General features: G+C 41.3%; 1 long non-coding RNA gene and 1 other non-coding gene across 2 annotated transcripts; both read left to right on the top strand.

Annotated features, from left to right (window-relative positions):
• Positions 1-2,986: 2,986 nt before the first annotated feature.
• LOC147611450 (U2 spliceosomal RNA) lies at positions 2,987-3,184 on the top strand. The gene has a single exon (XR_015263840.1). It is a non-coding gene; the product is annotated as a U2 spliceosomal RNA (small nuclear RNA).
• LOC147611449 (uncharacterized) lies at positions 3,093-3,835 on the top strand. The gene is made up of 2 exons (XR_015263756.1): positions 3,093-3,431; positions 3,605-3,835. It is a non-coding gene; the product is annotated as an uncharacterized LOC147611449 (long non-coding RNA).
• The last annotated feature ends 20,634 nt before the right edge of the window (positions 3,836-24,469 follow it).

The raw sequence follows: 24,469 nt of genomic DNA, 5'->3' as shown, positions 1-24,469 counted from the left end.
CATTAAATATATAATTATGCATGTGCACATGCATGCAGATGCTTTTATTCTTATACCTAGAGGATTTGTGTATCTTATACATACTTCTTAGAATTTTTGTAAGGTTTTATTTCTTGTATCAATATCTTAAGCCTCTTCTTGCAATAACCTCTTACTTGTGTTGGTTGTTTATTAAATTCTTTCAGGTTTTGCGTAAAACAAATTAAGAATATTGGTATTTTTGGAATTTACGAAGTATTTATTGGTCTTTTTAGAACTTTTAAGGTTTTGCACTAAAAATTAAGAATATTGGTCTTTTTGACATTTAACAAGTTTTATTAAACCTTTTTTTAAAATTTTGATTAAAGCAACAAGATTTTTAATTCCACTAGAGATAACTTCAAGATCAATACTTGCTAAGCACACTGCATGTTTCGAAACTACTCTTCTCGTAGTTACATAAAAGAAGTGCTTGTTCTACGTTATATCTCATTTGGTGGTTTATCGTTCGTTTTTTTACTTAGCAGGTGAGATCTTTTTCAATGTTGGGCATAGGCAACAAAACTGCTTGAGTAAATTATTTTCTTGGATGATTACCTCAAAGATATTGCTCTCATATAATTTATTTAAACCAACCCTTTTTTTGTATTGGTTTTTAGAAATTGATGTTTTTGAATTACTTTATAGCCTCAAATTATTATTACATTTATAATTACACATATGCACCCGCACACACAAGCTTTTATTCTAATACCCAGAGGATTTGTGTATCTTATACATATTTCTTATAATTTTTCTAAGGTTTTATTTGTTGTATCATTATCGTAAGCCTCTTCTTGCATGTGCATGTTGTTTATTAAATTCTTTCACCTTTCTAAAATGTGATCCTTATTTACCTTAAGACTTTGAGGTTTTATGTAAAAAATTAAGAATATTGGTATTTTTGAAATTTAAGGAGTATTTATTACTCTTTTTAGGACTTCTAAGGCTTTGCATAGAAATTAAGAATATTGGTCTTTTTAGAATTTATTGAACCTTTTTTTAATCTTAATGGTTTGTCGTCCATGATTTGGAAGACCTCCGTAGAGATGGTTCTATTGAGCACACAGGATGCTGAAAGGGGAAGCTCGAGGGGAAGCTCAAGAAGCTTTCCATATATTACGACATGAGTGATGATGATGCTCTTCCTTGAGCAAGTGATCTCCCAAATGATGTGGTGATGTCCTGCATTTTGATTTCTTTGTCAAAAACCTTGTTGTAGATGTCTTCTCGAAAATGCAAGCGACTCAAAAGCTGTGACACTTGGGGCTCCTTCTTATGGGTCAAGGATAAGGAAGGAGGGGGAGCCATGCTAGATGAGGCAATTCATCCGATAAGGTGGCAGAGCATTGTATCAGCACGAGAGAGCTCGAGGGTGCGCGCTGCTATGATTTCATCAAGAAAATGAGAGGCAGTGAAGGTGAAATGCATAAAGAGAAGGTGAGAGCTGCGTGATTACTTAAAAATCTTATTTATGAGATTAGATTATAAGTTTTTGGACTAGTTTACCAAGAAGGTTATGGTAGAGACTTAGGTCATAACCGTAGACACTCACCTAGAATAGTGCTTAGGTTGGCTTTTGGTAGAGTTGTTTTGTACAGCAAGGAGAAATTTCTAATAGTTACATTAAGTTTATGGAAAAAGGAATATTCTCTAATTCCATCCATAAATTAAAAACCCTCTATTCTTCATGAACTTACTAGCTTCTCTATTTGTCTTTCTTTCCACTTGTACTAGTTCTGGAAACGATGCTACTCCCACCTAGATTTGTGTGTTTTGCAAAGGGACATGTAAGATAGGATGATCTTGGACCACTCTTACCTAGCTTGGTGGCTGTTGAGGTTCATATCTTAAGGGTGTTTCATGTGGAGTGCCTTCTAATGTATGGCTTTCTTAAAGGTACCCACCTTTTGTATGGCCTCCGTGATCCATCCGACATGCCTCTCCCTTTTCAGCCTCCCAATGGCTTCCTCTCAGTGTATTCAACAAACAGATCATATGTAATAAGTAGAAGGTTATTAACTCTCGATTTCCTAGTAGGAAACGGAGTCGGTTCCAGTTCCTCCCCATCAGTTTGCTCCATTGCAAGGGCGTATGATCGGAGATGGCCGTGCTAGAGTCTGTGGAAACGCTCAGAGGATGAGGGACCCATGATGCTTGTTGACCGAGGAACACTCTGTCTCAATACTGGAAGAAGAAGAAGAAGTGATAACCCCCCGGACATACTTATTTGAGCCTGCAATATCTTAAGCCTCTTCTTGCAATAACCTCGTATTGTGTGTAGGTTGTTTATTAGATTCTTTCACCTTACGAAAATGTGGTTCTTTTTAGGACTATTAAGGCTTCTTCTTCTTCTTCTTCTTTTTTGTGCGTAAAAGAATAAGGTCTTTTTAAGGTTTTGCAGAGAAAATAAAGAATACTGGTCTTTTTGAAATTTAGCAAGTATTTATTAAGCAGGTTAGTAATAAAAGAAAATCTTGATTAAAGCCCCCCCAAAAAAAAATATTTAAAAAAAAAGAAGAAGAAGAAAAAGGAAAAGAACTTCAAGATCAAAACTTGCTAAGCACACTACAAGTTTCAAGACTACTCTTCTTCCCCGAGTTACACAAAAGGCAAGTGATTGTTCTACGTTACATCTCGTTTGGTGGTTTATCGTCCCGTTAATTCGCTGAGCAGGTGAGGTCGTTTTCTTATCCAAAAAAGGCTGGCAAGAAATCAAAAGCAACGAGTGAGGGGATACACGTGTAGAGGTCATGTGGGGTCTCATGGCTTTGTGTCTCCCTCTTAACGGAAATTTACTTATGCTCTTGTTAGAGATGACCAAGAGCATAAGTAAAGTTTGAATCAAGCCGTGACGCACATGCGCGTAGAAATCTCGCGGGCAGCGGGTGATCTATCTATCGATCCCATAAAGGGAAGCCGTGCGTGGGCTGGTATAAAAGGCGTGGGGTGAGCATCGGGAGGCTCGTGCCATTCTCGGCCTCATGGCTGAGATGAAGTGCAGTATCTGTTCTTATCAGTTTAATATCTGATACGTGGCCCATCGGGCCACATGATATTAACCTAATTTCTTTCATGGGGGCAGGCCCCTTCCGGCAGCTTGCTGCCCGGGGGCTGCGCGCGTCGCCTCTGTTTTGCACTGCCTCAGAGGCCCGGCGCACCCAAGATAATTATATAAAAACTCCAAACTGGAAGGAAGGTCCTCTGCCTGCGCGCGCGCGAAAGAAAGAGCGTGGGATTTTGGCAGAAGAGAGGGAGATCGGATGGAGGATATGATGATGATCTCTCTCTCGCACACGGCAAAGAACGGAACGCCTCCACATACTCTGCCTCCTTCAAAAGCCCTGCGCTTCTCCCCGTCGTCGCAGATGATGCAGCAGCAGCAGCCAGCGGAAGGTCCACTTCCCAATCGGGTACACTTCAATTCAAAATATCAATCCCCACTGACCTGACCCTTTGGTTGTTGAAGCAGCTTTTGAGTCTATGCAATAGCAATAATAGTCTCTATGGAGCTCCTGGTACTCTACTAAGTTCTGAGACTCCTCTTCTTCTGGTACTAAGGCATCTGGCCTTCTTGGTGATGCAGGTAGCGACAGTTTTCATAGGATTGATAAGACTCTACCTACCTTCACAAGCAAGGAAAACTTATGTTTGTTTGTGCTTCGCCGCCGTCGATGGATGGTGCTGTTACAGTACTGCATACAGGCCATTCACTCATTGTTGGTCATTGAAGCTTTTGGAAAAATGGAAAAAGGATTGCACACTCAATCTCTCCCTCCCAACAAACATAATACTAAAGTGGAGGCATTTTTCTCACTCATCACTCTTAACTGATTTCTCTTGCTCCGTATCTGTTATCCAGCTCACTGACTTGTCTTTGGAACACTGACTGAACTGAAGGAACTTGCATTTTCTCCTTGTGGGCTGCCACAGAAGATCACACAGATAGATGACCCTTCCTGCTTCCTGGTGGGCTGCTTGGAGGCTGCCAGAGCTGAGGGCTGCAATGCATGAAAGGTGTCATGAGTGGGGCTGGATCTACCCTTATACGGGGCCAGGACGAGGCAGTCGAGCAGGCCGACCAGCAGAGGACGACGCATGGGCTGGGCGGACTCCAAAAGTGCAAATTGCGGGCCATTTTGGGTTTTGCCCAAAACTGGGTGCACGCTTGGCCATGCCAGTGCATCCCAAGCTTGGTGCCAGACGGGCACGACACGACACTGCATGGTTTCGGGTCTTTGGTTCTGCACCTGTTCATAGTGCACATCCAAGTGCAGAATGCTGGTTGGTGGTGACAGACCAGCAACAATTTTCTTTCATTCACGGGATCGATAGACTACCTTCACAAGGAGAACGTATGTTAAGGTTTTCATTATGTGTTTTGTGCTTTTCTTGTCGACGGTGCTCTGCTGCCTGTACCGGCAAGTACAGCCAGACGAGACCGCATACACGCCATTCAGAGGTGGCTGGCTGTGGACAGAAATGGCCAATGTTGGTCATTGAAGCTTTGAAAAAATGGTAAGGTTGCAAGTAAATACTCTTGCGAGGGAAAAGGATTGCACACTAAATCTCTCCAAATTTTCTCTGCTGGCCCAAACATATACCAAAGTGGAGGCATTCTTCACTCCGGTTCGCGGGCTTCAAACTTTCCCACATACACGGCTCTCCGGTTCTCCCAATACTCAAGGTTACTCTTTGAAGGAGGAGCCTTACAGGACATCATCCAGGACCATGTGGTTGAGCAGCTGAAGCTGCTACGACGATGGACAACACTAGTGGCATGATCTTAGCCACTGTGATGATCAGAGGGAAGCGGAAGAAGTCAAAACTGATTTGCGGTTGCTGAGACGTTGGAGGATGCCTTGCTGGCTTTTGGGGATTGTTTGTTCAAGGTGGCACAATTGGATGAGGTGGATGCTATTCTAAGCAACCCATGGTTGAATGCTCACGCAGGTGTGGTCTACCACAAGGAGCATATGTTCACATTCCAGGATAGTTCCAGCCAATAGAACCAAAGATAAAGATGATAAGCATGTACAGATGTCGCTTCACCCTTGGAAGCATGGTCAAAATCTCGATGGATGATTGAGTGCGTTGTTTTTGGTGGCAAATGTGTATGAGCTTCAAGGATTTCGTGGGCCTACTGTGCTCGATCGATGTTTTGTGGAGCACTGTGCCCCAGAAACCAATCCTTTTGATGCAACTGAGGAGGGTCGGGTGGTTTGCATGACCCCTATTGAGCAGGCTTTGTTAAAGAAGCTCAAATTAATGGCTTTATCCTCAAAGTTATTTTAATCGCATCATTGAACACACACTAATGGTAGTGATAGGGTATCATAAGTTATCCTTTATCTATAACTTTGAATGGTAGACACTTAGCTTTTTTCCTCCTAGAATATCTCCTTGGATGCAAATGGCTGGTATGATAAATGGTGGAGCTCCAGTATATCATCCCTTTCTAGTATCACTCATGGACTTAGATCTTATATCAAATATGAATCTTGTCATGAGACCTTCATACTTTGAAGTTGCTGAAAATTTTGAAACCGATTAAGCTAGAAAGCTTGAACTACCTTCTTCTCCAATCGTGCTCGATCACTCTCTCACTTAAGCAAGCAAGCATGCACACTCAATGCATTCCATCCACACACACAAGCATGTATCCTAACAAGAAAGAGAGAAAGAGCTCAAGACAATAAGAAAACTTTGCACTAGAGAAATGATCAAATTCTCCCATTCACATTATCAAAAGTTGCATATATACAAATGGACTTTGCACGACCACCCATATTAAGTGCCCAGTTCATATCTCTACCCATATATACAAGGCCTATGGTTATGGATAGCTTTTGATACATCATTGGCCCACCCACGACCATTCATAATGTGAATACATCCTAGGCTAGAATCAAGGATTTTGGAAATACAAAAAAGAGTTAACAACTCCCTGCCTAGACTTGCTTTTGTCCTTGAGAGCTATAAATGATGGGCATGTTGATCAGAGGATCTTCACTTCATCTTTGCTCCGACAAGCTCATTGTGTGAACGTGTTGCAATGCCTTTAGATATTGGAGTGGCTTTCGTTATTCGGGTGAACATAAAATTATAGTTGGAGAGGATGAACTCAAATGTGAACATCTCCTCATCCTGAATGCTTCCAAAAATTGAATGCGTACAAATAAACCATAGATCTAGCGAAGTGTGGGCACTAGATTGATGTCGAAGGAAAGGCCTTGCACATAAGACTTCTCTCATCTTTGAAATCTTGTAAATAGCTGCGGATTGTGTTGAGGAATTTGATTGCAACTTAGAAGGCAATGTCTGGGGCATCCTAATATGAGGTAATAAATTGGACTATCAGCTCACACATCCACTCTTCTATTTGGATTATGCCAAATGGCTGAGACTCAAATTCTGAGAAGTTGAGGAGAGGATAGATCTTCTTTTTGGCTTCATATTCCTTCCACCTCATGTATCTATGCATGGGTTTACCCTTTGGTTAACTAGTGCTTAATGCGATATGTGGCCCAACAATTTGGGTTACGAAGATAGTGGTGCCTCTGCTTGGGACCGATTCTTCATCTCTACATTGTTAAATGCCCTACCTTCTGTCGGCCTTCTATATCCTCCTCACTCTTCGATGGGCGTGTTCTATAGCCACTATTTGAAGGGTTGCTTAAGGTGAAGCCGCATGAGAAGGACCTTATGAATGGGATCTCGAGATGAGAAAGATTTTTGGCAAGCCTTTAATGGTTTCGTCATAAATCATGGATCTATGGGTGGGTGGGAGAGATACTTGGGAATCTCCTCTTGCACTCTTTCTTCTGCATTAAATAATAAGCTAGCAGGATTAAAATGACCTCGTATAGGGGGTCATGCTCCCATTGCAACATGGTTCTCTTGTTAGTATGGGGTGGGACCTCACCTCCTTCTTGTGGTTTACTGCCCTCTTGCGAGACTAGGGTGGTTCCTTGAAAGCATCAGTGTTGAGGTCTAGTAATTCCATCTCCTAGGGCTGGTCCTCTTTCTTTGCTATAGCTCCTTGGACAACCTCAGCGTCCTTTGGTTGTTCATCAGTAGCTATGCCCAAGGCATTCCATCCCCTAGGGCTAGTCCTCTTTCTTTGCTGCAGCTCCTTGGAAAGCCTTAGCGTCCTTTGGTCGTTCATCAGTAGCTGTGCCTATTACAAGTAGTGCCACATAGATGCGATGATTGTCCCAAATGTCAAGCAGCTTGTTGAATGGACAACCAAAAATGTAAGTGCCTATCAGGTGATAGATGAGAGCCATGCCTTAACTACAATTGGAAAACGAGACATCTAACCTAGATGTATCGATTTGATCTAGCATTTTGGGATTCACTTGTCTTAGCTTCACAATGTATAGACATAAAGGTCCTGAAAAGCTGGCCCATTTCACAAAACCAAATAAGATTACCCAAGATCTATAAATGCCTTTTATATAGCTCTTGCATATAGCTGAGATGAATAAAAAAAGGGCAATCATAAGAAGAAGCAAGAACTAGAAAAGGAAGGTACCCAAGTGCCTGTATGCTTGGACTCATCAAGGCGGATGTGGAAAAGGATAGGCTGCTCCTGGAGGTGGCAGTCCATTTGCCAAATCTGCTATAGCATCAAGAATTCATCCTATGGTTTTGAATTATCATACATGGTATGCAATCTTAAGAAATCTATGTACAGAGGTTGAAGTGCAGATAAAATCATTTTAAATATAGAGCCTACTGCCATAGTGGATGCAATTATGGACCATGCATAGACATGGATTCATGAAGAGGGCTTGACCAACAAGAGGGCCATATACAAGCCATTGCAAGCTAGTTCATTAGATTCTCCAACCTATGACCCAATCTGTATGGTAGTCCTCTACCACCATATTATGGCAGTGTGGTAGATTAAAGAACAAAGGTCCCTCACTCTCCCCTTCATCTTCAAGTGTCTTATGGCATGTTTGGCATAGGTGGACAATAATGGATCGCGTCATTGCCATTCTTGTTGAGAAATGTGGTATGCCAAAGAGCACAAGGAAGAGGTAGGGAGTGAGTTGAGTAGCCAAGAAAGTGCAAAGCCTAGCATGAAGCCACATGAGCAAAGGGATATATCCCACATTGATGTACAAGCGCAAGGGTGTACCTCCTCATATAAAAGGGGGCCATTTCAAGCAATGAAATCATATCACTTGCACACATCTCAAGCCTCTTTGCGAGTACAAGTCTTCATCTTATAACCTAATTGTGCTTGAGTTTATTGCACACACTCATCATCATGAGTAAATTTAGATTACATCCACCTTAGATTCATCATATTAATCATGTTTAATTAGTGTAGTATTAGGGTTGACTAGGTTGACGTTTTGCTAGAAAGAGAGCTTGATCCATGGATTTCAACATGGGATCAGAGCCATCCCTCTCCCCATAACTTCTCATTAGCTAATCTTTACATAATTAGTGTTAATTAGTGCTAATTTCATCATCAAGTTCACTAATCATCATCTTATCCTTTTTTTCCTTTTGTGGCCTAGATTTTTCAAGCTTCATTCTACTCATTCCCTTATCCATTTCTCAAGCTCTTCAAGCCACAACTCCTCCACATCAAGGTAACCTCACATCCTAGAGGATTCAAGAAAACTAGGTCGGCGCTGTGCGAAATTGTTTTTTTTTTTATAGATTGGTTATTTGAGCCATTCAATGAGTGCGCATCAATGAGTGCGCATCAAATTAGGACAAGCCCTCTTAGGAGCTTGCAACCCATTACCCAAGCACTCAACAGGTTGAATCTTGTGAGCATTGGTGCAATAGAGCGACACGGAGAGAAGCAGATCAAAAGACGAACTGAGCAAGCTCATTTTGCATTTTTCGTGTAGTATTAGCTTGATTTCTTGCTTCAAGAACCTTTATTACATTCATGGTAAGGATTCTATGCTAAAAACCCTCTAAACTTCAAGCTATCCAAGCTCAATTTTTTCCTCCACCTCATTGCATTGCTAATCATCACACAATTAAGCATGCTTAATATCTATCATTAATTAATTAGTAAGAATTGGGTTAGTTGGGTCTCAAAATTGAAAGACTTAGATTTCTTTTGGATTAGGGAACATCCATTTGCATTCTAATCCACTAATATCCTCCGTCATTGCATAATCTTGCACTTTGCATGATTTCACTAGTTTTTGGTTGACTAAACATATCAAGCTTAATCACTTCTTTCCTTACATCTTAATCATTGCACTCAAACTTGAAAATCATTCTTTGCATGCTTAATCTTGTAAGAGAGTACAGACACTGCCATAGAGACCTGCCACCACAAGCTCATGGGGTAAGACCCTCTTATGGCCTCAAACATTGGAAAGTTCTGCAGAGCTTCTCAGCTCCCAAGGCCTTCGTGAAGATGTCAGCAACTTGATCCTGTGTGCTGATGTAGGCCAAGTCGATGTTGCTTGTTGCCAAGACTCTCTCCTTTGATGAAGTGGTAGTGTACCTCAATGTGTTTCGTCCGCGCATGGAAAATTGGGTTTTTTGTAAACTGTATACTATTAAGATTGTTAAAATATATGACAACCTTTCTCTCCACATGCAACCCCAAATCAACAAGTAGTGTGCATAACCAAGTTACCTCATACGCTGCCACCGCAGCTCCTCTGTACTCTGCCTCTGTACAAGGCAACTATGGGTTGCTTCTTGCTTATCCATGTCACAACAGCACTCCCCAATGAAAACATAAACCCACTGGTAGATCTCCTATCTGTAAAACTGCCAGCCCAATCTGCATCTGTGTACCCATATAGCTCTAATGGTACACCTGCTACATAAAAAAAATGCATAATCAATAGTGGTCCTCAAATACCAAAATGTGCATCGCACACTATCAAGATGTGGTTTACGTGAAACCTGCATAAACTAGCTCTCTAAGCCATCAATGTAACTCAAATCTGGCCTACTGATTGTGACATAGATCAAACTCCCTATAATCTTCCTGTACATAGTGAGGTCACTCCAACACATGACTTGCATTCGCACTGAGGTTGCCATTTTGATCTAATGGAACCGAGATTGGCTTACAACCAGCCCATACTTGGACAACATGTACAATACATAATGTCTCTGTGATAGCCAAATACCATCAGGTGTGCGAACGACCTCATTGCCCAAAAAGTAGTGAAAATCTCCCAAATCCTTCATGTCAAACTTCCTTTTGAGAAGACTTTTCACATGCTCAATCTCTTCCCAGTTGTCACACGCAACAATAAGATCATCTACATAGATGGTGATGATCACAATGCCCTTATCACTCTTGCACACATACAAAGAGTGATCTGCATCTGCCATATAAAAACCAATAGTGACAAGATACTCATCAATCTTGTCATGCCATGCTCGTGGAGCTTGCTTCAGTCCATACAAGGCCTTACAAAGCTTACATACATACTCTAGGGTGACCTGTATCCTCAAAACCAGGTGGCTGATCCATTCTTCTTGCAAGTCACCATGCAAGAACGCATTTTTTACATCCATCTAATGTAAAAACCAGCCTTTAGTTATAGCCACCGTAATCATAGTTGCCATCTTTGCAATTGGGACAAACGTCTCCTCATAATCAATCCCATGTGTCTACACATATCCTTTGGCTACCAATATAACCTTGTACTTGCTTATGCTACCATCATTGTTATGTTTCACCTTATACACCCACTTACATCCAATAGCTTTCTTGCCTTCAGGCAATGGCACCAAATCCAAGTCTCATTTCCATACAATGCATCCATCTCCTCATCCTCAATGACTGTGATTGCTGACTTGCATTCTGTGCAACCACATTTCTACTTACATGAGCCCCAACAACATCTTCTTCAGTAGCATACCAGCTACTCAGCTCATCAAATACAACATTCCTGCTTACCCTCAATTCACATGAGGAGCCAAATCTCCCACTTTTTTTGGTTACTCTTACATGGTGGCCTTCCCATTATCTGAATGCACAACATCTAGTACATTCCTGCTCATATTTTTGTCATGTGGAAATACATTCTTTGTTTGCTTTCTAGATTGGCATGCTTCACATACTTTTTGCACACCTTCAATCTTAAACTTAGGTAGCCCTTTCACAATTTCTTTAGTATGCATAGACTTCATTCTTTCCATATTGGCATGCTTCACATACTTTTTGCACACCTTCGATCTTAAACTTAGGCAGCCCTTTCACAATTTCTTTAGTATGCATAGACTTCATTCTTTACACATTTACATGCCCAATTCTCTTATGCCAAATGTCTGTATTTGTAACAACAACTAAACCATTTACAAACATTGCAGCACTCACTTCAGTCGTATTTACATTTAACGTAAACATTCTGCCACTTTGTTGCCTTTTGTTGCAAACTAACTTGCACTTATCTTTAAAGTCTTCTACATAATAACCATCTGCAAACATTGCTCAATCATACGGCAAACAAAAATTAGATTCTTTGTAATGTTCGGAACATGAAGTACATTTGCAAGGTACTCTACCTTACCATCTTGCATAGACAATGGCACATCTCCAACATGGACAATCGGATGAGCAGTGTCATCCCCTGTTTAACAAAACCTGGTCTTTTAAGGCTCTTCATTTCCTTAAACCACTCACCATGACTTGTCATGTGGCTTGAAGCACCTAAATCAACATACCATACATCATCCTTACATGCTGCTATATCATTTCCAGACACAGCATTAACTACATGTTGCATAACAAACAACCTCTCATTATCCTCATTATTTCTGCTAGAGGAAGAATAGTTATTTTAATACACTTTTTCATTTCACATGTCATTCTGCTTCTTATAGCAAATCCAAGCTTACCATAGTAAAAATAGCCTCCTGTATCATTATGCTTCTTATAGCAAATCCAGGCTTACCATAGTAAAAATAGCCTCCTGTATCATTATGCTATCCTTGCCAATTACCATGACCTCTTTGACTTCCCCTACCTCTAAACTGGCCAGTTCCACCTTTGTGTTGTTGTGATTCATGGGACTGTTGTTATTGCTGCTACTACTGACCATAATTCTGATTACCTGTTCAGTCACCACCTTGGCAACGTCCACGACCTGTTCGGTCACCACCTTGGCAACGTCCACGACCTCTACCTTGTCCTCTGCCTGAACTTGTGTAGTAGAAGGTATGCTGCTCTAAACTATTTTGTTTTATGAAGACTGTTGATCTTCACCCAAATTCTTCTCTTTAATGATCAGCATCATCGACACCAAATTTGTAAAGTTGGGAATATTTTCCCGAGTCTGAATAGACGTCTTGAATGCCTTGTATTTTGGCCCGAGACCACGTAGACGTACTTCCACCTTATCATCATCATCAACAGAAACAACAATAGATGTAAGGATTCCATAATGCTCGTGATCTTCAAGGCATAATCATTCACATAGATGTTCCCGCTTCAAGAGCGTGTGGTAGCAAGTTAGGATGAAGTCCCAAGTGATGTACTTCATGGATATCTTATGAGAGTAATCATAGTAATAGCATTAGGCCTCTTATGAGCCACAATTTAAGTGAGTGTGAACACTTATGGCCATGTATATAAGTGAATATCTCTCATAATACAAGGATACTCTCCCATTGTGCAATAGAGTCTTGCTCTTGCTAATCTCTCTCTAATGCATGCTAGTGAGTGTGTGTGAGTGATGTGAGGTGAGAGGAGGGACGAGTACACATAGTGCAATGCGGCGGTGTGACAACGCTCGGCGGAGACACAGTGGAATTGCTTCTCAAGGAGTTGTAGAGCTTGGAGACCTCAAGGGTTACGAGCTCGGCCATTGGAAAGATCCTCATGATAGTTGCGGTTCACCAGGTAATCTCTTGTTAGATGTGTTTCCAGGGGGGTTAGGGTGAGCCACTAACAAGAGAGGACACCTTTCTCTAAGTGAGAGTGAAAATTCTACACCCAAAATTCTAAGAGGAGATGTCATACCCAAAATTCTAAGAGGAGATGTCATCACCCAAAATTCTAAGTATTAAGTAAAGATGGTGAGAGAGGAAGAGACGGAGGGAAGAGACATTAGGGGAAGGTTGAGGTCTATAGGGGCCCTTTAAGCTGCCATATTATGATTTTAATGACTTTTTGTTAAAATGTTAAGTTTCTTTGACTTTAGATACCTTCTTGTTCTTCAAACGGCTAGACGTTTGAAATTCAAAGTTTCCCGCCAAAATTGAATTTGCTCATATGTAGAAGTTATGGATGTCCGAAATTTCAAAAACTCCCCTCCCCCCACTTTTTGGAAATGAAAAGTACAAAAAGGCATCTTTTAGAGAATCTTTTGACCACCTTTAATCACCCAACATTTTTGTATACATGGCATCACACGATTGGCTCTTTTCCTTAATAACCTTTTAATTACATGGCATCTTAAAGGGCCCCTATAGACCTCAACCTTCCCCTAATGAGAAGATATATTATGCATAGGGGGAGAGAGAGAGAGAGAGAGAGAGAGAGAGAGAGAGAGAGAGAGAGAGAGAGAGAGAGGGTGGGAAGAAGGAGAGGGAGGAAGAGGTTGGGAGGGAGATAAAGGGAAGGAGAGAGGGAAGGAGAGAGAGTGAGAGGGAGGATGGATAAGGGAGAACCTCTTAACTTGTGTTGGTTGTTTATTAAATTCTTTCACCTTACTAAAATGTGTTTCTTATTAAGACTTCAAGGTTTTGCGTAAAAAAATTAAGAATATTGGTATTTTTGGAATTTACGAAGTATTTATTGGTCTTTTTAGAACTTTTAAGGTTTTGCACTAAAAATTAAGAATATTGGTCTTTTTGAAATTTAACAAGTTTTATTAAACCTTTTTTTAAATTTTGAACTTTCTTCTCGTAGTTACATAAAAGAAGTGCTTGTTCTACGTCATATCTCATTTGGTGGTTTATCATCGTTAATTTAGCAGGTGAGATCTTTTTCAATGTTGGGCACAGGCAACAAAATTGCTTGAGTAAATTATTTTCTTGGATGATTACCTCAAAGATATTGCTCTCATATAATTTATTTAAACCAACCCTTTTTTTGTATTGGTTTTTAGAAATTGATGTTTTTGAATTACTTTATAGCCTCAAATTATTATTACATTTATAATTACACATATGCACCCGCACACACAAGCTTTTATTCTAATACCGAGAGGATTTGTGTATCTTATACATATTTCTTATAATTTTTCTAAGTTTTTATTTGTTGTATCATTATCGTAAGCCTCTTCTTGCAATAATCCCCTAAGGTTTTTGAAATTGTATTATGTGCATGTTGTTTATTAAATTCTTTCACCTTTCTAAAATGTGATCCTTATTTACCTTAAGACTTTGAGGTTTTATGTAAAAAATTAAGAATATTGGTATTTTTGAAATTTAAGAAGTATTTATTACTCTTTTTAGGACTTCTAAGGCTTTGCATAGAAATTAAGAATATTGGTCTTTTTAGAATTTATTGAACCTTTTTTTAATCTTGATGGTTTGTCGTCCATGATTTGCAAGACCTCTGTAGAGATGGTTCTATTGAGCATAGGATGCTGAAAGGGGAAGCTCGAGGGGAAGCTCAAGAAGCTTTCCATATATTACGACATGAGTGATGATGATGCTCTTCCTTGAGCAAGTTATCTCCCAAATGATGTGGTGATGTCCTGCATTTTGATTTCTTTGTCAAAAACCTTGTTGTAGATGTCGTCTCGAAAATGCAAGCGACTCAAAAGCTGTGATAGTTGGGGCTCCTTTTTATGGATCAAGGATAAGGAAGGAGAGGGAGCCACGCTAGATGAGGCAATTCATCCGATAAGGTGGCAGAGCATTGTATCAGCACGAGAGAACTCAAGGGTGCGCGCTACTATGATTTCATCAAGAAAATGAGAGGCAGTGAAGGGGAAATGCATGTAAAAAGAGAAGGTGAGAGCTGTGTGTGGCTTTCTTAAAGGTACCCACCTTTTGTATGGCCTCCATGATCCATCCGACATGCCTCTCCCTTTTCAGCCTCCCAATGGCTTCCTCTCAGTGTATTCAACAAACAGATAATCTCTAAGTAGAAGGTTATTAACTCTCGATTTCCTAGTAGGAAACAAAGTCGGTTCCAGTTCCTCCCCATCAGTTTGCTCCATTGCAAGGGCGTATGATCGGAGATGGCCGTGCTAGAGTCTGTGGAAACCCTCAGAGGATGAGGGACCCATGATGCTTGTTGATCGAGGAACACTCTGTCTCAATACTGGAAGAAGAAGAAGTGATAACCCCCCGGACATACTTATTTGAGCCTGCAATATCTTAAGCGTCTTCTTGTTGGGTGCATGCTTGGCCATGCCAGTGCATCCCAAGCTTGGTGCGAGACGGGCACGACACGACACTGCATGGTTTCGGGTCTTTGGTTCTACACCTATTCATAGTGCACATCCAAGTGCAGAATGCTGGTTGGTGGTGACAGACCAGCAACAATTTTCTTTCATTCATGGGATCGATAGACTACCTTCACAAGGAGAACGTATGCTAAGGTTTTCATTATATGTTTTGTGCTTTTCTTGTCGACAGTGCTCTGCTGCCTGTACCGGCAAGTACGGCCAGACGTGACCGCATACACGCCATTCAGAGGTAGCTGGCTGTGGACATAAATGGCAATGTTAGTCATTGAAGCTTTGAAAAAATGGTAAGGTTGCAAGTAAATACTCTTGCGAGGGAAAAGGATTGCACACTAAATCTCTCCAAATTTTCTCTGCTGGCCCAAACATATACCAAAGTGGAGGCATTCTTCACTCCGGTTCGCGGGCTTCAAACTTTCCCACATACACGGCTCTCCGGTTCTCCCAATACTCAAGGTTACTCTTTGAAGGAGGAGCCTTACAGGACATCATCCAGGACCATGTGGTTGAGCAGCTGAAGCTGCTACGACGATGGACAACACTAGTGGCATGATCTTAGCCACTGTGATGATCAGAGGGAAGCGGAAGAAGTCAAAACTGATTTGGGGTTGCTGAGACGTTGGAGGATGCCTTGCTGGCTTTTGGGGATTGTTTGTTCAAGGTGGCACAATTGGATGAGGTGGATGCTATTCTAAGCAACCCATGGTTGAATGCTCACGCAGGTGTGGTCTACCACAAGGAGCATATGTTCACATTCCAGGATAGTTCCAGCCAATAGAACCAAAGATAAAGATGATAAGCATGTACAGATGTCGCTTCACCCTTGGAAGCATGGTCAAAATCTCAATGGATGATTGAGTGCATTGTTTTTGGTGGCAAATGTGCATGAGCTTCAAGGATTTCGTGGGCCTACTGTGCTCGATCGATGTTTTGTGGAGCACTGTGCCCCAGAAACCAATCCTTTTGATGCAACCGAAGAGGGTCGGGTGGTTTGCATGACCCCTATTGAGCAGGCTTTGTTAAAGAAGCTCAAATTTCTTATGTCAATTGCTCCCGTCTGAGTGTTTTACCGGATTTGGAAGAATCCTTCACGATTCTCGGCAATGCTAGTAGAGGAGGAATTGGGGCAGTGTGATAGCAGCATGTACACCCTGTTGCCCATGAGAGTTGGAAGCTCCGTGGTGTTGAGATCCGGTATTCCAAGTACAACCATTGTGGGCTGCTCACAATCCCCTTTGGAAGTGGTGCTACTATTTGTTTGGTTCGGTGTGTTGCATCATGAATCACATAAATATTTTCTAAGTCAGTCCCAGCTTGATTTATCTCCTTGCCAACTTTGGTTGTTGGCACATTCTTTGTTACTTCATCTTTGAGATTCATTGTGTGTGGGTAAGGAGTGTGGTTTTTGCTGAGTCGAAGGCCACATAATTTTGGCCGGGTGCTTTATAGGAGAAACCGCATGATGTTCGCGTCAGGACACCATGGTGAGGGCCATATGTTGGAGAAGTTGTCATATCGCTTTTTTGGGCCTCACTTGTATAGTTTTGCCAAGTCTTTTAGAAGTTAAAGCTAGATTGACACCAAGAAAGTAGCTGACAAGCTGCATCCATCGTCAGTTCCAAAGTTGCCATGGGGGGGTATTTTTATGGACATTATAGTTGGGTTACCAACTTGGAGACTCTAGAATGATTGTATTCTTATGGTCATCATGATCAGTTGAGTAATCATACACACCTTCTTCCTTGCAAATCACATGCGAATGTTCAAGAGGTGGCTAGGCTTTTCATTATGGAGGTGTTACATTGAGTTCCGAAAAAAGATAGTCCATTGGGAGGATTTTGGAGGGCCTTGTTATATGGTTTAGGTATGAAGTAAGTTACAATTCAATATTTCTTCCTTCCCCAAAGTGACAGGTAGACAGAAACACCATAATCTCAACATTGAGGTGTTAATGTAGGGAGCATTAGAAGAAATTTTACTATTGGTGGAGTATGCCATCAACGACACGATGCACACATCGATGAAGAAGATAGAGGAAAATTTAAAACTCCTCTGCGGCTTGGGCAATTTTTGTGAGAGAGACCTTGAGAAACAACCCTCTCTAGTTTTGCTTACTGAGGAAGGAGAATTGAAAGATATTTCTACCTTGGGCATTGCAACAACTCCCGTGTGCTTCCAAAGCCTTTAACAAACCTAATTTTAGAGTGTAGAGCATGGTAATGGTACTATTTGTGTCTCTATGGCCTCAAGAGTGTCACTGCCACTCTGTGTGTCTCTATGGTCTGAAGAGTGGAGCAGGTAGCCTCTATCTATGCACCCACTCAAGCGTTATTGTGGGTCTACTCCTAAAGGTGCTAGAGGGAGGTAAGTCTTTCACGTGCACCCCGCAATGGGGTACATAGTGACACACTGGACCATTAGTGCAACGTTTGTACAATAGTAATACATTTTTAAGGAATATTTGTCGTACGTTGTGACCCCATAGAGGTCAATCTATAGGTAGTCATCTTAACTCACTTGGAGAACCCCATTAGATAAGTGCATGCAATAGTCAACCATAGGTTAAGTTTGCATCAAAAGCAGTAGCAAGCATGATTGGATTGCCTATGGGCTAGCCAAAGGCTAGCCCATGGCTATAGTTAGGGTTAGGCAGCCTTTACAGCCTTGGACAGCATGTCGGGCCAGCCGCCGACAACATATACAGTTGACCAGCATATACAACAACATGTCTTGAGCATATGCAGCAGTCGGCTAGCCACCAATACTGTGTTCTCTACTCTCTCTTCTCTCTCTCTTGTTTGTGAATGAATGCTAGAGATCTCACCAATCGGTTGCCCAATCGAAAGATGTGAAGAAACAAGAAAAAAAGTTGAAGTATAAAAAAATAAAGAAGAATAGAGACGTGCGGTGGAACAAAGGGATAAGGAAGCCACACGCAAGTATTAGGAAGACCAACACGTTGTTGAGAAGAAGCCGATTGAGAGTTCCAAAAAAGACTCAACTCGGAGGCTATCCAAATTCAACATCACCAGATGATGCCCCAGATTCTGGCATCCCTCCATGAGATGGCTCCAAATACCTCGTCCTCCACCGCCCCTACCACCACCGTCATACGAACTTCTCTAAACTTTAGTTAAGTGTGATCATGCTGTTGTTACTCAGTTCATTTGTCAATTTGAAGCATATTTTCCTTTAGCAAAAATCATAGATCCACAAGACAAAGTCCATGTGGAAGCACCCCAACTCACTAGGGAAGTTGTTACTTGGTGGTAGCAATACCCCTTCACAGGCCAATTTCAATTTGATTGGGCTACTTTCATGGTTGACCACAAGATCTGTTTTCTTCCTCCACAGTATATGACCAATCTTGAGGACGACTTTTACAAACTCACTGAGAATGGTTCTCGTGTTTTGACCTACCATGGCCCAGTAGTTGGGTATATTGGAAGAAGACAAGCTAAAATAGTTCATTAGAGGTTTAGACGAAAACACTAGGAGTTAGGAATTTTGAGCCTCAGAGTTATGCACAGTCACTCACCCTCACTCAGAATTAGGAACTAATGCTGAATGGAGGTAAGCGCAAACAAGTACAGTCTAATCCTAAGCCCGAGCAGTCATCTACCCAAGGTAAGGTGGCTCAGAACAGCAAAGACCAAAAGAAAAATTCTCATGGTCAATTGGGCAATAAGAAAGATTGCATGCCCAAGAAGACTCATGAGGAAAAAGCTAAGGAGGGCATCACTGGAGGTTACCTCCAGCCAGATGAACAGACACGATACAAGGTAGAGAAACGTTTTTCTTCTGCCACACTATGGGACACATGAAGAAGGATTGCGCTAAGAGGCAAACTCAAAAGTCTACCAAGCCACCCACTTCCACAATAGCGACTGACCATAGCATCCCCATCCACACCTCTACCATCAGCCTCTAATGTCCTTCAATGCCCGCTTTGAATTCGGTGCCATTGGTGGTATTTGATGATAAGTAGGAGGGTGAGGTTGAGGGAGAGAAGAAGGCTCTTATCCATGCCTATGGCACTTAAAGGGGACAATAGTTCATTGTCCTCTTCGACATGGGAAGTTGAGGATGCCATCTCTCCGTAGTTGGCAAACAAGATGAGTTGTACCTTGGTTCCTTATCATTTAGATGTGGATGGGTTTACACATGGTCTACTTACACATCTCTCTCATAAAGCTCAGCAGTTGAGTTTCAGGTTCAGAAGTCAACATTCTAGCGGGATTTCATAGTTCATTGTCCTCTTCGACATGGGTAGTTGAGGATGCCATCTCTCCGTATAGTTGGTAAACAAGATGAGTTGTACCTTGGTTCCTTATCATTTAGATGTGGATGGGTTTGCACATGGTCTACTTACACATCTCTCTCATAAAGCTCAGCAGTTTGAGTTTCAGGTTCAGAAGTCAACATTCTAGCGGGATTTCATGAGATGTGACATGATCCTCGGGATCCATGGGTCAGACAATATGCACCCATTCGTGATTTGAGGCATGACCCTTTCACTATGGTTGAAGGTTTTCCTGCGCCCATCATGATTCACGGGGATGAAAGCATTGCTAGAATACCACTCATTTCCCACGTTCAAGCCCAATGAGCCATAAGAAGAGGAGCAGAGTGTGCATCGATTTATGTCCACTCTTAGTATAATGCAGTTCAGATAGCACTCGCAGTGGAGTAGAGGATGGCTGGACTCTTGTCTCAATACATCAACATTATGCTGTGAGATAACCTCCCACCCAATCTCCAAGCACCTAGTAGACGTGAGGACCATCGCATAGAGTTGGTTCCTGGTTCAGAGCCTCCCAATAAGTTCCCGTATTGCCTTTCTAAGGCACAATAGAGAGTGAGCTAGAGCACTACTTATCCTAGCTACTCTGGTCCCTGGGATTATCTGGCCATGCTTCTCCCCATTTGCCGCTCCCATCCTGTTTGTCCAAAAGACGGATAAGAGTGCATGCTTGTGGACTACAGGGTGCTAAATAAGCTAAGAATTAAGAATAGATTCCCCATTCCTAGAAGAGAGTGCATCCTAGAGTGACTCAATGGTGTTAAAGTTTTCATGATTCTTCATAGCCTTTGTCATGTTGACGTCTCACCTATGCAGCACTAGAAATCTACACAGCAAACCTCAATCCAAAATTTGGTCAAGCCTCCCACCGTGTTGGGGGAAAAGATGTTGAGGAGACCAACATGGCCCTCCCTAAGAGAGAAACCCCCATTAGGCTCTACCTAGGATGATTTCATGGACATCTGTCACCTAGGTAAGAAGGTGGCTGTTGATTGACATGCTCACCCCTTGGTTGCCGTGGGGGCCAAAAGTGGGGGACCAAAAAGTGTGGATGTGGCCCAAGAGATGGTTCTTGCAATGCATGGTCCCTAATTCCGACAAATGATGCTCTTGTACAATGTCTATATTGCCCTCTATAAGGCGAGTTCCTCCACACTAATATCCTCTTACACCTCATGCTATAGGTGTCGCTTAGACCTCGAACATTTCATCAGAAAGTCCACATGGCTAGGAGAAGAGATTACAAGGTAGGGGTCACAAGCTAGGCCCGTCCTAAAGCTAGGGTTGTAGGTGCTAGTAGGTGACCCATCTTGGGTTACATGCCTCAAGTGTATGGCTACCATCACATCAACCTCGATTGCAACGGGCTCATAAGTTACGGGTCCACCCCTTTTTGATGTTCGATACCTACGATTGCTACGCTTGCCGAATGTTTTTGCTCTTTGTAGGTGGGTCCATTGAAGAGACTATGGGGGGAGGGCTTTAGCCACCATTGAGGAGGTTGTTTGGGCACCACGATTGGGTGGTGTGCTAGAGCCTTGATTTCCCATGGCTCATAATGATTGTCGCACGGTTGAGCAAGGTGCTGACAAGGGCACACTCATGCTAGGTGACCCATCGAGCAACAACCATTTCCTGAGAAGTCTAGTGAATTCCACTTGTTAGTGGAAGAAATGTTATACATCTAGCTAGTGGATTTCAACATGACAAGGTACACCCTTCAAAGAGTCTACCTATTAGTGAATTCTACATGTTAGTAGTGGAAAAAATGTTATACATCTAGCTAGTGGATTGCAACATGACAAGGTAGACCCTTTAAAGAGTCTGGAACCCTTTTGCCCTTGCAACGACATCTACCATCATGGGAGGGATTCAATTCCCAGATACCAAGCTAGGCAAGTAAACCAAGTTTAAATCTTGAAAGTAAGGCTAATGGATCTACGTTCAAAGAGAAACCATGCTTGCATTGGGTATAGCATAATTGGGAGCCTCACACTATTGATGTGACTTGACAACAAGGACTTTGCAGGCACAAAAATTTCACAAGGTCAATGATGGAGCAAATGCATCAAGGCCCAACCATTGTGTGCATATACGAAGTGGGATGTAGCTTGCATACAAAGGATGCATCCAATTTCACAAGGTCAAGGATGGAGCCAATGCATTGAGGCCCAACCATTGTGTGCATATCAAATTCTAAGGAACTAAAGAAAGTCCCTAGAAGATTTACAAGACTAACTCTACTCCCTAATACATATCAACCATTGTGTGCATATCAAATTCTAAGGAACTAAAGAAAGTCCCTAGAAGATTTACAAGACTAACTCTACTCCCTAATACATTAGTTTAAAGTCATGTTTCCTTGTTTGATGTAAAACATCAAGAAGACACCTGAGCCACAAAGGTATGCAAAACTAAAAGGAAACAAACATTGGGAAGAAGCAATGAATGAGGGGATGAACCGACTCCATTTCCTACTAGGAAATTGAGAGTGAATAACCTTCTACTTAGAGATGATCTGTTTGTTGAATACACAGAGGAAGCCATTGGGAGGCTGAAAAAGGAGAGGTATGTCAGATGGATCATGGAGGTAGTTTGCCAATGAAAAGGAGAGGTATGTCGCGGCGGATGGATCATGGAGGCACGGATGCATACTGGCAACGCCTCACAAAGCGACGACAATGTGAGCCATTTTCTCTAGGTAGTGTCTCCATAGTTTCATGAGACAAAAACAACTCCTAGTAACTCATTCGAATCCTTGACAACTTCTGCCACTTGTTCCAAAATGCTTTGTTGGACTTAGGGAAAGAGCATGAAGCCAAACTTAAGAAGCTTAGAAGGGCAATCGACTGTAACATCTTAGGCAAATGAAGACAGTTTCGAGGTCGAACTAGCCAAAGTCTAGTTCAATTCCAATCAGGCAACGAGTTTAAGAAAAAATTAGGATTTATTGATAGTGGCATGCATGTTGTGACAGTCTAATGTCCTATGAGACTTGGACCTCATTAGGTAGGCCCACAGTCACTCCCACCACTGCACAAGTGCATGGTTCAAGAAGGTAACTTTGTGTATGGGTACATGTAAGAGCTAACCTTCAGTATTGAAGACAACATGTTCGAGTCCACATTCTTCATGATCTCTGTGAAGGAACTATAGCTAAAGAAATCCTTTTGGGAAGAAGCTGGAAAAGCATTAACAATTTCCACATTCATTCAGATTTCCCACGAGGCTTCATTGGGGTAGTAGGGATCTCAAGTCATTCTATCTCTAATAGAACACAAGCCTATGAACCTTACTGTGATGAAGATTCACTGTGTAGCACCTGCACCTTTCACCATAGTGCCAGTTTTTTACCCTCCATCCTTAGAGTCCAATAAAAAAGAATACTCATCCTCAAAACGTTGCCAAATACCATGGTAGAAAACCATAGGCTTTTGCTTACAAAAGGCGGGTACCTAAAGAAAGCCATACACTATGGTTGGAGATGCACTCCACATGAAACACCCTTAAGATATGAACCTCAACAGCCACCACGCTAGGTAAGAGTGGTCCAAGATCATCCTATCTTACATGTCCCTTTGCAAAACACACAAATCCAGGTGGGAGTAGCGTCATTTCTAGAACGACTAGTACAAGTGGAAAGAAAGACAAATAACGAAGCTGGTACGTTCACGAAGAATAGAGGGTTTAATTTATGGACGGAATTAGAGCATATTCCTTTTTCCATAAACTTAAGGCAACTATTAGAAATTTCTCCTAGCTGTAGAAAACACAAATTTCTCCTAACTATTAGAAATTTCTCCCTAGTTGTGTAAAAATCTATAAGAAATATGTATAAGATACACAAATCCTCTGGGTATTAGAATAAAAGCTTGTGCATGTGGGCGCATATGCATAATTATAAATGTAATAATAATTTGAGGATATAAAGTAACTTAAAAACATCAATTTCTAGAAACCAATAGAAAAAAAAGGTTGGTTTAAATAAATTACACGAGAGCAATATGTTTGAGGTAATCATCCAATAAAATAATTTTCTCAAGCGGTTTTGTTGCCTACGCCCAACATTGAAAAAGATCTCACCTACTAAGCAAATTAACGCGATAAATCACCAAACGAGATGTAACATAGAACAAGCACTTCTTTTGTGTAACTGGGAGAAGAGTAGTTTTGAAATTTTAAAACATGTAGTGTGCTTAGCAAGTATTGATCTTGAAGTTATCTTTAGTGGAATTAATTTTTTTGTTGCTTTAATCAAGATTTTTAAAAAAGGTTTAACAAATACTTGTTTAATTTTGAAAGGACCAATATTCTTAATTTTCTATGCAAAACCTTAAAAGTTCTACAAAGACCAATAAATACTCCGTAAGTTTCAAAAATGCTTTTATGACCTAGTAACTCTAGGTCATAAAAGCATGTGCGTACATGTGCGCAGGCATAATTATAAATGTAACCATAATTTGAGAATATAGAGAAATTTAAAAAGATTAATGTTAAAAACACCAGTACAGTAATGTGCATTCATTCATGGGGTCGAAGAAAGTGGAGATATAAAGAAGAAAAATATTATCTCCACTAGCTCAAATTAAGAAGAAAGATATTCATTCATGGGGTCAAAGAAGTTGGATATATAAAGAAGAAAGAAATTATATCCACTAGCTCTCTCAAGGACAAGAGCGATTCTTCAAATTCTAAGGAACTAAAGCAAGTCCCTAAAAGATTTACAAGACTAACTCTACTCCCTAATAGATTAGTTTAAAGTCATGTTTCC

This window comes from Cibotium barometz, chromosome 47 (genome assembly GCF_041138505.1).
Source record: "Cibotium barometz isolate CiBa-2024 chromosome 47, ASM4113850v1, whole genome shotgun sequence".
Classification (NCBI taxonomy): Eukaryota; Viridiplantae; Streptophyta; class Polypodiopsida; order Cyatheales; family Cibotiaceae; genus Cibotium; species Cibotium barometz.
This window is presented reverse-complemented; position numbering and strand designations above follow the sequence as displayed.